Source organism: Myotis brandtii, unplaced genomic scaffold (assembly GCF_000412655.1).
Source record: "Myotis brandtii unplaced genomic scaffold, ASM41265v1 scaffold134, whole genome shotgun sequence".
Lineage (NCBI taxonomy): Eukaryota > Metazoa > Chordata > Mammalia > Chiroptera > Vespertilionidae > Myotis > Myotis brandtii.
Genome location: NW_005354756.1, coordinates 121725 through 127110, shown reverse-complemented (window position 1 = coordinate 127110; position 5386 = coordinate 121725).

Genomic DNA, 5386 nt, shown 5'->3' with positions numbered 1-5386 from the left:
TTTGTGCTGGAGAAAGAAAACATTGGTAAATAATGTTTCAACAGTCGGTGAACCTGTCTATTTAATCTCATTCATCTCTAACCACTGAGCATTCAAGGACACGGTACTCACGATGAAAAATGGCCTTCGAGTAGAAAAGGTTTAAGCACAAACACAGATCGGACTACAATGCGGGGTCTGAGGCCGGGCCCTGACACTGGCACTCCTGAGCTGAGATTTTGGCAAATGGAATTTTCATGGAAGCAACAAGAGGAATCTCATTGTGCAATTTCCAGTCCTTAATCAATGCACGTAGAAAGCAAGTAAATAGAGAAAGTTTCCTTTTAAGAAAATGTATTTTTATTGACTTCAGAGAGAGAAAGGGAGAGGGAGAAGGAGACAGAAACATCCATGATGAGAGAGAATCGTCTGGCTGCCTCCTCCTACACGCTCTGCTCTCCACTGGGGATCGGGCCCGCAACCCAGGCATGTGCCCTGACCGGGAATCGAACAGTGACCTCCTGGTTCATAGGTCGACGCTCAGCCACTGAGCCATGCCGGCCGGGCTTCAGTACTTTTTAATTCAATGGCTTTCTCAACCTCTCTTGACCGTATTTTTCTGTTCAAGATTTTGGGCAACAAGCACACGTTCAAGTCTAACTCAAAACAGTTGTGAATTTACAACCACCACGGCCTCAAATGACTGCATGCCTGAAAGACGCGTGTGCAGGCAGAGAAAACCGAGCGAACACTGTATTTTACTTATATTCACGCAAGATTACCTAATCTGTCAAACGTCTAGAAATCAAAGCCAGATTTATGTCCCATCTGTATCTTCACTCCTGAGCACAGAGGAGTCCTGACAAACGCCAGGGCGCCCGGTGCATTGGCTGCCACACGCCTGTCCCGGCTGCTCCTAACCCTGAGGAAGTGCCCATCTCGTACCCGGTTACTGATGAGGCATCAAAGGCAGAGAGCACAGGAGACGGATGGGCGTCCATAAAACACGAGACACGGGCTCCGGCGAGACCGCAGTCGCTGACGGGAATTGGCTCACGGTGGCACTTCTATGCCACCCAGTTTCCCATCTCCCCGCACAAGCTGGTGCAACAGGAGGAAATAAGTGCTGGTGGGTGCCGGGCACCGAAACCTCCCTGCTCCGTGCAGATGGGGGCTGAGGGAGCCTGGCTAATAGGTTCCAATCACACCTGCAAATAAACCCTGGGGGCTGAATCGCACCCAGAAAAACGGTGCAGAAAGCAGCCGGGGTGGGCGAGCCGTCTAAATCCCCAATATGCCGGGGCAGTTACTGTTAGATTCCAAAGGGGCCACGGGGCTACCATTCTACTTGGTCGTTCCATGTCTTTCGAAACCCACACTTCCATTTCAAACGGGACCTGTGACCCCATTACTTCAAGAAGGCGAAGTTGCCTTGGAAAATCAATGACGCTCCCCAGCGTGTTGTGTTTCCACTGACAGTTCCTCCTTGGAACTTGCCGAGGGCCCAGTGGTGATACACGGGGGGGCGTCTGTCATTTTCTCTTGCGGGTGGAGTGCGGGGAGGGCCCGGGAAACTCGGCTATGAGGATGAACAGTAACCATTCCAGCATCGGCCTCCACACAGCACTAACGTACCCATAGCCTTCGTCTTTACTGAGTTTTAAAACCGTATGCTGCCCTTAACAATCTAATTAACTTTTTCTAGGGAAAACAGAAAGCCATACACTCACCTGTCCCATGACGAGCTGGCAAGCTTCCCTCCCCGGGAAGCAAAGGACATGTTGAAGAGAGGTAGGTCCTTGCCTTCATCTACTTCAGCCCCATCGAACCCGAGCTCCGCGAAGGCAGGTGCCACGTGGTCCGGTTCACAAATGTATTCCCAGGCTCCAGTGCGGTGCCCAGCGCATAGTAGGTGCTCAGGAAATTTCCATTGACCGGATGAATGGCTTTGCCACACAAGGTCACCTTGGCAAGTGAGGAGCAAGGAACTAGAAGACTGTGCTTGGGTCAAGGATCCCAGACCACCCCAGGCCTGTGACTCAGCAGGAGGACTCTGCCCCGGCTGCACTCACCGCTGTGGTTCGTTACAGGACAGGACACGGGGCGCGGTCACCGAGGGAAGCGGCTCACGGGACGAAGGCCTTAGGAACGTGGCACAGGCGTCCAAGAGCCCTCTGCCCAGCGAGTCCCACAGGACCTGCTTACGGCCCAGCTCTGAGCCGTGACGTCCAGGTGAAGTGTCGTCTGTAGGGGGAGCTCACCAGACCCACAGCCGGGCCTCACCAGGGGCTGGTCACATGACTCAAAGAGGCTGCGGGGACAATGAGTCAAATTTTAGGATGTTGCTTTTTAAGGAAAAAGTGATTTCAAGGTTTTCCACCATCCAGGAGTGCATGCTGGGTCCATTGCCAGGAGAAAGTGTTCTATTCGCAGGGGTGATACCGAAACCTGCTCTTTGATGGTTATCCACACGGATTTTGATTTGTTCCAAACGCTCATCCTTCAAGTCTGTGGACACTTGCTCCAAAGTGAGCGCTCAGGTCTTGGCAATGGGACAGAGGGCCAAAGGGGCCAAGCTTTCAGAAGATGCCGGCCGCTGCCCCCGCCCAGCCTCCGTGGAACCCACTGATTTCAGAGAGGAAGGGAGAGGGAGAGAGAGAGATGGGAAGATCCATGGTGAGAGAGCATCATTGATCGGTTGCCTCCTGCACACCCCACCCTGGGGACCGAGCCTGGGACCAGGGCACGTGCCCTGACCTGGAATCGAATCGTGACCCCCTGGTCACAGGGTGACACTCAGACACTGAGCCCTGCCGGCCGGACAGGCCTGGGGTTTCTTTACGAATTCCTTTGGCTGCGAACGGCATTTGTCACAGGCTCCTGTATCGACCTCCTTGTCCAGGGCGTCCTGATGGATGCACGCTGCACACAGCTGGGAGGGCCACTCCACATTCAGCGCAGACCGGGCCGGCGTCTCCCCGAACTCTCGCTGGAATACACGCTTCTCCAGGAGCCTCCAAATGAAAAAGGAATGGCTTTTTCTTAGTAATCATATCGTACAATTTCCGCATATTGATCTTGTGGTCAATTAAGCTCCCGGAGGGTCCCCTCACGCGGTGTTGGAGGCCACAGCGCCGTTCCCGCGACGGCCCGGCGGGAACCTCGGGCTCGGGAACGAGCAGGTCACCACATTCGTCATGTTCATGGCTTGCTGGCCTCAGAAACATGATGGGGCTGCATGGAGTCCCACGTGAAATGTTTTATCGAATCTGCAATCACTTTCAGCGACCACCACACCTTTGCTAAGTGCTCGCAGCCGAGCTAGTACATTAATTCAGGCTTTATCTGGTCAGGTGGCCAGTTCACCTGGACGCCCAGGACATGCGGTCGTGTTGTGAAGGGACTGTCCGCACCCAGGAGGGGCACTTCCGGCTGCCCCGCTCCCGGGCACCTCTCTGGCTGGGACCCCTCCCTTGTGCCTGGCACGTTCAGTACACTGAATTATTTAGTCCTTTTAATAGCCAAAGAGGTGCCTGGCCGGCATGGCTCAGTGGTTGAGCGTTGACCTATGAATCAAGAGGTCACGGTTCAATTCCTGGTCAGGGCACATGCCCAGGTTGCAGGCTCGATCCCCAGTAGGGGGCGTGCAGGAGGCAGCCAATCAATGATTCTCTCTCATCATTGATGTTTCTATCTCTCTCTCCCTCTCCCTTCCTCTCTGAAAGCAATACAAATATATTTTTTTAAAAAAAAGATTTAATTTTTTTTAGAGAGAAGTTTTGGGTTCACAGGAAAATTAAGAGGCAGGTGCAGAGATGTCCCGCTCACCCCGACACGTGCACAGCCTCCGGCATTAACAGCACCTGGTGTCCTCATAGGCGGTGACGATTCAGGGAGATGCCAACGGAGAAGCAGCCACCTGGAGACGGGGGCGGGGCTGCAGGCCTGCAGGACGAGCTCAGAAACACCCGGATGCCTGGACTCACGTGAACCAAGGCACACCTGTCCCAGCACCTCCCGAGGGAGCCTGGCCCCCAACACCTTGACGTGGGGCTTCCCGCCCCTGCAACCAGGAGGAGACACATGTCTGTGCTGTCAATAGCCCAGTTTGTGCGTGTGTGCAGCAGCCTCAGGAAGCGACTGCCCCAGGAATCCCACAGTGCACGGGAATGCACGGAGTTTGCATGGGTAAATTTAACGACCCCCAGCTGGACATTATCTTCACCCCAGGCACCGGCTGAAAGCTATCCCCGCCCCACAGGGGTGCGTCCACAATTCAAAGAATTCATAATTCCGAAGGCGCCGGTTCCTTTAAACCTACATAACGTGCAGCATGAAGGGACTAACATCTGGTTACCGGGATATCCTTCGCACGCTCTGGCCCTCGACTCCTTGGGAAAATGGACGTGATATCGTTAGCAATGGTAGATATTTTTCTGTCCATACAGAGACATTTCTGTTTATGTGAAATTTAGACTGTTACTGGGCATGTAAAATCTTTGAGCCCAGGAACCTTATTTTATTATCTTTTATTTCCCATCCAATAATAGCTTGCCTGTGCCTTCTAAGCCCCCAACATGGCCTATATCATACGAGGCATTCAAAGAGTTGTTGAATGACCTCTAACTGCTTGGCAGCAGAATAACACAATTGCAAAGCTGAAGAAGAATTTGCCGTAGCCAGTTTTGCTCAGTGGGTAGAGCGTCGGCCTGCGGACTGAAAGGTCCAGGTTCGATTCTGGTCAAGGGCACATGCCCAGGTTGCAGGCTCGATCCCCAGTGTGGGGCCTGCAGGAGGCAGCCAGTCAATGATCCTCTCTCATCATTGATGTTTCTCTCTCTCTCCCTTTCCCTTCCTCTCTGAAATCAATAAAAATATTTTTTAAAAAAAGAAAAGCTGAAGAAGAATTTAAAATTGGCAAAATCTAAATATTTCCTCCTGGGGCCAGGACCGCAGGGTCAAAGTCAAGTGTGGGGCAGCGACAAGAAGCCACAGAAAACCGTGGGTCCAGATCCACCGTAACGGTCTGAAATTGGGGTTCGTTCCCCTGTTGGCCGCCTCAACCGCACAAACTATAACCCCCGTTAACGCCACTGCAAAACCTCCAAACGTTAACAATGCGATGCGAGCCTGAGTCCCGAGCCAGCAGGCACCTGGGCATCGACTTTGTTTCCTTCCCCTCTGAACCCCATGTGAGTCCGTAAGATGTTACTATAATGTATCCAGGGGGGTCAGTGTTGCAGCTTTTAAGTAGGAGGATGCGCAGGCTTGTCCTGCAGCAATTAAAATGACACCGCAAGTAAGAAGATTCTAACAGATTCCTGGTTACTCTACCTGTGCTGCCCGCAGTGCCTGGCTGAGGACGTCCTGTGGCCCTTTCTGCCTTGGGAGCGCCAGCCGTCTGCTC